Genomic DNA, 9,649 nt, shown 5'->3' with positions numbered 1-9,649 from the left:
GGTAATAATTTACTTGAGAATAATAACTTGATGTGGAAACTATATAGTTTGACTCAAGGGGGGCTTTCATAAGTTAATAAAGTATTAAGTTGTGAATTCATAAAACAACCATAAAACCTAATGATCTGATTCATGTTTAATTTCACTATTAAGATAGGTGATTAAATTGGATTAGAATAGCTAACAATAAATCGGGAGAGCTTGTTAGTAACCTTAGGGTTGTTTTCTCCTACTTGAACAATTAAACTTGATTAATGAACTAATAGAATAAGCTGGATAGAATTAAATGAAATCAAATTCCCTAGTAGCTTAATCCCCTGATTTCTTTTCACCTAAATTTTGTGTTTGATCTCTTTTACTTTGAATTTTATTTACTTTACAGCGAATTCCTTTTATCATCATCTAAATAATAATAGGTTAACATAATTTTGGTAATTGATAAACAATCCCTGTGGATACGATACTTTCTTACTCTATATTACTTGTTGCGATTTCGTACACTTGCGAAAACCGCTGTCAAGTTTTTGGCGCCGTTGCCGGGGATTGGCGTATCAATATCAATACAAATTACCCTGTTATTAATTTAGACACTCTTTCGTTTTTATTTAATTTTCTTTTAAGTGTTGTTCCAGGTGTTTTATGCAAAGAAGATAAAGGACGACTGAACCTCTAGTCTTTGACCCAGAAATTGAAAGAACCTTTCGTAGGCACAACGCTGCAAGAAAAGCAAGAGAAATAAAACTCGAACAACAAGCAGACATGGCCAACGAAAACGAAAACAGAAATGAAAACGTAGTTGGACCACCACTTCAACATCCGGTCCGTACCTTAAGGGATTATACAACACCTAATCTGAATGGGACAGCCTCAAGTATTACAAGACCTAGGGTAGAAGCTAATAACTTTGAGATTAAACCTGCAATTATCCAAATGCTCTCTACCTCGATCCAATATGGAGGTTTGCCTAGTGAAGATCCTAATGCTCACATCACCAATTTTTTGGAAATTAGTGACACATTCAAACAAAATGGTGTTTCTGAAGATGCAATCAAGTTGAGGCTTTTTCCTTTTACTCTTAGGGATAAAGCTAGATCATGGTTACAATCGTGTCCCGCTGGAAGTTTTACCACATGGGATGAATTAGCTCAAAAATTCCTAGCTAAATTCTTCCCATCCTCAAAAACCACCAAGCTGCGTAATGAGATAATGACATTTGCTCATCATGATCAAGAGAGCTTGTACGAAGCTTGGGAAAGATTCAAGGACTTGCTAAGGAAGTGCCCGCATCACAGTTTGCCCAAGTGGCTACAGGTACAAACTTTTTATAATGCATTATCACCTAATATTAAAATCACTTTAGATGCAGCTGCAGGTGGATCCTTTGAAAAGAAAGGTATTGATGAAGCATATGAGTTGATAGAGGAGATGGCAAGCAACAGCCACTACCAAAACAATACCGAAAGGAGAAGAACCGCAGGAGTCTATGAAATAGACGCCATTACAACACTCAATGCCAAGGTAGATAACATGGTAAGGAAATTGGACATGTTAACCACTAATCCTGTGAATTCGATTATGCAAGTGTGTGATAGGTGCAATGGACAACATGGAATTGGGGAATGCATCATGGACTCCTTAAATCCGCAGACTTTGGAGCAAGTGAACTATGTGATGAATCAAGGAAGAAAGAATTACCCTTATTCAAATTCATATGATAACAGGTTAAGGAATCATCCTAACCTATCTTATGGTAATCCTAACAATGCCTTGAATACACCCCCAGGGTTCCACCCTCCAGAAAAGAAATCTCATGATGACCTCCTCACTGCCCTCTCCAAATCACACATGGAATTCATGAATGAAACCAGGGAGAACCATAAAATCCAGCAAGCTGCAATTAGGAATTTGGAGATTCAGTTAGGGTAGTTCGCAAACATGATGGCATCTCGACCTCAAGGTACGTTACCTAGCAATACTGAAAAGAATCCAAAAGAACAAGTGCAGGCTATCACCTTGAGGAGTGGCAAACAATTAGATGAACCACTAAGGAAAGAAAAGGAGGAAAAAGAACAATCAAAAGTGCCTATCATTGATTTAGAGGAAAAAGAAAAGGTAAAACCCTATGTTCCCCCTGTTCCCTTTCCACAAAGATTAAAGAAAGCACAAGATGACAAGAGCTTCCTCAAGTTTCTGGATGTGTTTAAGAAGCTTCAAATTAATATTCCTTTTGCTGAAGCTCTTGCTCAAATGCCTAGCTATGCTAAATTCCTAAAAGATATCTTGAGCAAGAAACGAAAAATTGATGATCAAGAAACAGTGATGTTAACTGAGGAGTGCAGTGCAATTATCCAAAACAAACTGCCTCCAAAGTTAAAAGATCCAGGAAGTTTTTCTATCCCTTGTAACATTGGTAATCTTGACTTTGAAAAGGCTTTGGCAGATTTTGGTGCTAGCATTAATCTTATGTCCTATGAAGTTTTTAAGATGCTAGGTATGGGAGAGCTCAAACCAACAAGGATGTCTTTGCAATTAGCAGATCGTTCAATTAAATATCCTAGAGGGATTGTAGAAGACGTGCTTGTAAAGGTAGGTACATTCATCTTTCTTGTTGATTTTGTTATTCTTGATATTGATGAAGACAGGGAAGGATCTCTAATCCTTGGAAGACCTTTTCTTACAACTGCAAGAGCATTGATAGATGTCTATGAGGGTAAGTTGACTCTTAGAGTTGGACAGGAAGATATTGTATTTGATGTACTTAAATCTTGTAAACTCCCTATGGATCATGGAGACTGTTTTAGAATTGACGTAGTCGATGAATGTGTGGAGACCACTTTGCATGTTGAAAATAATGCTAATGAGTCAAGCATCTTGAATGAAAAAGAAAAGGAACTTCCTAAGCATGAACTGAAACAACTTCCACCTCATTTAAAACATGCATTTCTAGGTGAGAACCATTCTTTTCCTGTTATTATTTCTTCTCACTTAACGCTTGATCAAGAGGAAAGGTTGTTGCAGGTTTTACAAAGGCACAAGAAAGCATTAGGATGGTCTATCTCAGATCTACAAGGAATAAGCCCAAGTGTGTGCATGCATAAAATCTTGATGGAAGAAAACTACAAACCTTCAATCGAGCACCAAAGGCGACTGAATCCTAACATGAAGGAGGTAGTTAAGGCTGAAATTGTTAAACTCTTAGATGCCGGCATCATTTATCCAATTTCAGACAGTAATTGGGTAAGTCCTGTCCAAGTTGTTCCAAAGAAGGGAGGTATGACTGTTATTTCTAATGAAAACAATGAATTAATCCCCACAAGAACAGTCACAGGTTGGCGTGTGTGTATAGATTATAGAAAATTAAATAAAGCAACACGCAAAGATCACTTTCCCCTTCCCTTTATTGATCAAATGCTTGAAAGGCTTGCAGGATATCCTTTTTATTGTTTCTTAGATGGCTATTCAGGGTACTTCCAAATACCTATAGCCCCTGAAGACCAAGAGAAAACTACATTCACTTGTCCTTATGGCACTTTTGCCTATAGGAGAATGCCTTTTGGGCTATGCAATGCCCCTGCAACCTTTCAAAGGTGCATGATGTCCATCTTTTCTGATATGGTGGAAAAATTTATTGAAATATTCATGGATGATTTTTCTGTATTTGGTTCTTCCTTCGATGCATGCCTTCATAATTTATCTTTAGTGATGCAACGATGTGAAGATACTAACCTTGTGTTAAATTGGGAAAAATGTCACTTCATGGTTAGTGAAGGTATTGTCCTAGGGCATAAAATCTCTCAAAAGGGGATTAAAGTAGACAAGGCAAAAATTGAGGTAATTGAAAAACTACCTCCCCCTAACACAGTGAAGGGCATAAGAAGTTTTCTTGGGCATGCAGGGTTTTACAGGAGATTCATAAAGGATTTCTCAAAAATTACTAAACCTCTTTGCAATTTATTAGTTAAAGATGTACCTTTTGATTTTGACAAAGAATGTTTAGATGCTTTCAATAGGTTGAAGAAGGAGTTAATCTCAGCCCCGATCATCACTACACCAGACTGGACTTTGCCCTTTGAACTCATGTGTGATGCTAGTGATCATGCTGTAGGAGCTGTTCTTGGACAAAGAAAAGACAAGAAGTTGCATGTTATCTATTATGCAAGTCGCACATTGAATGATGCACAATTAAATTATGCAACTACGGAAAAAGAACTGCTAGCTATTGTTTTTGCTTTTGACAAATTCAGGGCATATCTAATTGGAGCTAAAACAATAGTCTACACAGATCACTCCGCCATCAAATACTTGCTGGAAAAGAAAGATGCAAAGCCAAGACTCATTCGTTGGGTACTTCTATTGCAAGAATTTGACCTAGAAATTCGCGACAAAAAGGGGACCGAGAACCTCGTTGCTGACCATCTTTCCAGGCTTGAATTGGGGGAAGAAGACACAAGCGAGCTACAAATCAATGAAAGCTTTCCTCATGAGCAACTTCTTCTAGTGGCAAATGCTCAAACCCCCTGGTACGCTGACATTGTTAATTATCTTGTTTGCAAAATCCCTCCTCCCAATTTTTCTTACCAACAAAGAAAAAAATTTTTTCATGATATCAAATTCTACTATTGGGAGGAGCCATTTTTGTTCAAGTATTGTAGTGATCAGCTCTTCAGGAGATGTATACCGGAAACTGAAATAGAAAGTGTCCTTAAATTCTGCCATTCAATGGAATGTGGAGGCCACTTTGGAGCAAACAAGACAGCTGCGCGTATACTAGAAAGTGGTTTGTATTGGCCTAATCTTTTTAAAGATGCTTATAACTATGTTCGTCTTTGTGATCGTTGTCAAAGGTTAGGTAACATTTCGAAGAGACATGAAATGCCCTTGAACAGCATCCTTGAAGTCGAAATCTTCGATGTATGGGGTCTGGACTTTATGGGACCTTTTCCACCATCATATTCAAATCAATACATTCTAGTGGCGGTGAATTATGTGTCAAAGTGGGCAGAAGCTGTTGCTCTTCCAAATAATGATGCCAAAAGTGTGATGAGCTTCATCAAGAAAAACATTTTTACAAGGCATGGAACTCCCAGGGCGATAATCACGGACGGAGGTAAGCATTTTTGTAATAGATATTTAGACTCCCTTCTTGCAAAATATGGTGTCACTCATCGTGTAGGTACTCCATATCATCCTCAAACCAGTGGACAAGTAGAGGTCACTAACAGAGAAATCAAAAAGATCCTCGAAACCACTGTTGGACAATCGAGAAAGGATTGGTCCAAAAAGCTAGACGATGCTCTATGGGCCTACAGAACGGCATTCAAAACGCCTATAGGTATGTCTCCATATCGCATGGTGTATGGTAAGGCTTGTCATCTTCCTGTAGAGTTAGAACATAAGGCGTTTTGGGCCATTCAATTTTTTAACTTTAATGCAAAGGAGGTTGGTCAAAAGCGATTGCTACAGCTAAACATGATGGATGAAATGCGCCTTCACGCTTATGAAAATGCCAAAATATACAAAGATCGCACTAAACAATGGCATGATAAGCGCATTATCATGAGGGATCTAAAGGTAGGCCAGCAGGTGTTGCTCTATAACTCTAGACTTCGGTTATTTCCTGGTAAGTTGCGCTCTAGGTGGTCTGGACCATTCACAATCAAGGAAATCTTTCCTCATGGCGCGATTGAAATAGTGGATGGTAAGTCGAATCGAAGTTTCAAGGTAAATGCTCAACGTTTGAGAAGCTATTATAATGAAACCTTTGAACCCATCAAGACTACAATTGGTCTTGCTTAGCCTAAATTAAGATAAGTGTGTCGAACTTAACGACGTTAAACAAAAGTGCTCATGGGAGACAACCCATCTATTTTTATTAAATTTTCGTCCATTTATTTATTTTTATTCCCTATTTTATTTGTCAAAATCCCAAAATTTCTCCATAAGTGTTCTTTTGTTTAGTTAAGAGTTTTTGTAGGAAAAAGTGGAAATCCAGAACCAAGCACGCCCTAGCCGTGCTGGGTGGCACGCCCGTGCCATGAGATGAGAAGCCAGCCCACCCAGGCGTGCCACGAAGCACGCCCGTGCATTTTTTTTCCAAGGTGTTGATACTTGAAGGTCAGAGAAGAGCACGCCTCAGGCGTGCCCATCAGCACGCCCGTGCCATAGAAAAGAGATTAACACACTTGAAGGTCAGAGGAGAGCACGCCCTAGCCGTGCTAAGTGGCACGCCCAAGTCGCGCTACGAAGCAAGTCTCAACAAAGAAAAATGCCCAAGTCGCGAGCGCGACATTCACAAGCGCGAGCGCGACAATTAGAAAAGAGAGTCAGAAGATTTGCAAGAAAAACTCGCGAGCGCACCTTCCATATGCACGGGCGCGAGCTGAAGTCGCGAGCGCGACATTCATATGCGCGGGCGCGAGAAAGCACCTTTGAGAGGCAGAAAGTTTGCCAGCAAAATACGCGAGCGCGATTTTCATATGCGTGAGCGCGAAAAGAACTTGAGAGGCAGGGACAAGCACGCCCAAGGCGTGCCAGATAGCACTCCCGTGCTATCACCAGGCACTTTTCAAAACGAGAGGCAGAGAAGAGCACGCCCAAGCCGTGCTATGTAGCACGCCCGTGCCAGGTATGCCACTTTTGTTGTTTTGCAGGTCAGAGGGGAGCACGCCCAGGCCGTGCTCATCAGCACGGCCGTGCCACGATCAGACCAACTCATTTATTGGCACCCCTATTTAAAGAGCACGCCTCCAAACTTTCTCTTTTCCATCTCGCACGCCCTAGCCGTCAACTCCTTTCTCTCAAACTTTCTCTTTTCTTCTCCCTTTTCTCTCAAATCAAACACTCTCCACCCAAAATTTTCACATAATCAACTCCAACAATGCCTCCTAGATACAAACGTAGCAGACCCGCATCATCCGTTGCTGCTCGGAAGCGTTCGACTACGCGATCCTCCACGGCTCCTCAACCTCCTTCACCTCCTGAAATTCCATTCGAATTTGCCTCATCTGATCAACAAGAAAGGTACACAAAATTATCTCTTCGGCCTATTTTACCGAATAGATTTATCGATGAGGCTGCCTTAGCGCAAGTGGGTCTTAGGGATATTGTGTTAGACCCTCTTAAGAGAATAGGATGGGGGGAATTTATTGATATGAAGGACTTAGTCTATGCCCCTCTAACTCTAGAATTTCTGAGTTCCTATCGCGCTTTTATTCCGTTATTGCCTAATTCACCACCAAGCAGGGTTAACTTTAGGCTTCTTAGTCAAGACTTTGAACTAACTGTGAATGAAATTAGCCACATTTTTGGGTTTCCTACAGACAATAGCCAGACACAAATATCTAGTGATTTTAGTGCGCGTAATACTTGGCAAAATTTGACAGGTGAAGTGAATTACAATCCTAGATATTCTAAAGCATCCAAATTAAAAAAACCTTCCTTGCGCTACATTCACAAATTCTTATCTAATTCCATTTTTGGAAGGAGTGAAAGCGATGGGGTGCTAAGTTTGAACGAATTATATTTTCTGTGGGCTATTGAGAATGGGGTTTTATTGAATGTTGGTTATTGGCTCTGCCAAAAATTTGGAAAGGTGGCTGGAGCCGACAAGGGGGCCATAATGGTGGGATGTTTTGTAACTCGGATTGCTAGATACTTACAGGTTTGGAACCCGGCTAGGCCAATTTATGATAGTATAGGAGGAGGGCGTAGTACTAGACTGGACCTAGATGTTATGATACATATGAAACTGATTGAAAAAGTCGGGGATACATATCAAGTAGTGGGCGCCCCAGAGGCTAATCCTGATGATGCAGGAGCAGAGGCAGCCGGTGGAGCTAACATGGAAGAGGATAATCCTCCTCCTTTTCCTTCTTCTTTTGGTGCAGGTACTTCCGGTGTCGGTCCATCGTTCCAAGGCACAGCCAACATGTCGAACGATGAAGTCCTTGTAAGAATGATGTCTCGGATGGACCTCTTTGACACGCGCCTTAAATGTATGGAAACGATGATCGCAGACCGTTTCCAGTCCATCGAGATTATGAACGGCAGTCTTGATTCTCGGATGGACACCATGCAAGGCCAACTCCAGACCATCCTCCAGCTTCTGCAGCCACCTCCACCACCAGAGAATTGACGGATTTCTCACTTTTCTTTGTTTTATTTTTGTTTATTTGTTCTAATACATTGTCTTGGTTGCTTTCACTTTAGTTTATTTGTTATTTGAATTTTTATAACTTTTTAGTAGTTTGTTTTGTTATTAATGTTTAGTTGCTCTTTTAGCTAAGACTCTTCCCACACCCGTTCTATTGTATTGTTCAATACAATGTTGGTAAGATTTCTTCTTCTCTCTTACTGCTTTCCTTCTAGTAATGTAATAAGTTTGGGGAATTTATGCACATTGGGGACAATGTGATTGATTGAATTGGGGGAAGGGAATTTTGGCAAAAATTTTTGTTTTTGTTTAACATTTTTGGAATGATTACAAGTAAGCTTGAAAGTTCTCATGTCTAGTAATGAGTGTTAAATATAGTCGATTCTAAATTCTAGCATATTTAAGTTTTGAATTTGAATTTTTGACTCAATCATGTTCATTGATCTAAACTATTTGTTTCTAGACTTTTAAAACACTGATTTTTATGAAAGTTATGATATAAAGGTGTGTTTTACTCTAAAGTATTTTAAACCTTGGCATTCCTAGAACAAAAATTAGAACTTCCTTCAAGGCGAGAAATTTAAATGTTTACATCTTGAAAGAGATGATTTAGGCAATTTTTGTTGACACCTATATAGCCTAAACTACCTAAATAAAAATATATGACCTTTGAAACCCACTTTGAAGCTTTAAACCGTACAATTTTCTTCTTCACCATAAATAAACCAGGCCATTAAAGCCAAATTCAAATCTCTTACCCTAAGTACAAAGGATTGTATGATTAAAAGATTCGACTTTTAATTAGAATATAACAACAAAGAGGGAGAATTCATCAATCAATACTAGCAAATAAAGAAAAGAGGAAAGAATCAAGAAAGAGGCACATGCAAAGCAATCAAAAGAATGCAAGAAGAATGGTAAAGCAAGTAAGAATAGTGCCAAAATATTAAGAAAAGACCTTGCACAAGATGCCTCTAGCTAGTAAGAAAGCTTCAAAACCAACACTCCCTAGAACTAGTAAAAGTTTAATTAAAATAGAATCTTGAATATTATACATTCTTTTGTACTCTTTGACTACCCTTTTATCCTTCCTTTTGATTAAGCAAAATTTGCACCAAGAAAGCCCCATTACAACCCAAAATAAAGACCTTTTGATCTTTTAATTGTATGCATTTAAATCGTGGAGAAAGAATGACTAATTCTGCATATGGGAATGCCACTGTTGCACTATCAATTGTCTTATTTTTGAAAGGTTGAAAATTCTTTAGATAATTCATGTCCTATTTATCATAAATTGAATAAATATTAGTGTTGACAATCTCTTTAAACTTGTATTTTACTCAATGAATGTGTTTTATTCAAAAATAAAAGTCAAACTTAAGTATGATTAGCATGGAGAACGATTGAGTTTATTCACTTGTTTACTAATCATGATATCATGAAAGATTATGGAAATCATCTCCAACCATGTTAAACTAGTGTCGTCAAATTATTTTT

At 38.8% G+C, this 9,649-nt stretch overlaps 1 non-coding gene across 1 annotated transcript; it reads right to left on the bottom strand.

The window, feature by feature from the left end:
• Positions 1–1,188: 1,188 nt before the first annotated feature.
• Positions 1,189–1,295, bottom strand: LOC149496997 (small nucleolar RNA R71). Its single transcript, XR_016320695.1, has one exon. It is a non-coding gene; the product is annotated as a small nucleolar RNA R71 (small nucleolar RNA).
• Between the last annotated feature and the right edge of the window lie 8,354 nt (positions 1,296–9,649).

Source organism: Jatropha curcas, chromosome 4, assembly GCF_041381405.1.
Source record: "Jatropha curcas cultivar XTBG-Jc1 chromosome 4, XTBG_Jcur_1.0, whole genome shotgun sequence".
Lineage (NCBI taxonomy): Eukaryota > Viridiplantae > Streptophyta > Magnoliopsida > Malpighiales > Euphorbiaceae > Jatropha > Jatropha curcas.
The sequence above is the reverse complement of the archived record's forward strand: the minus strand, read 5'-3'. Positions and strand labels throughout refer to the sequence as shown.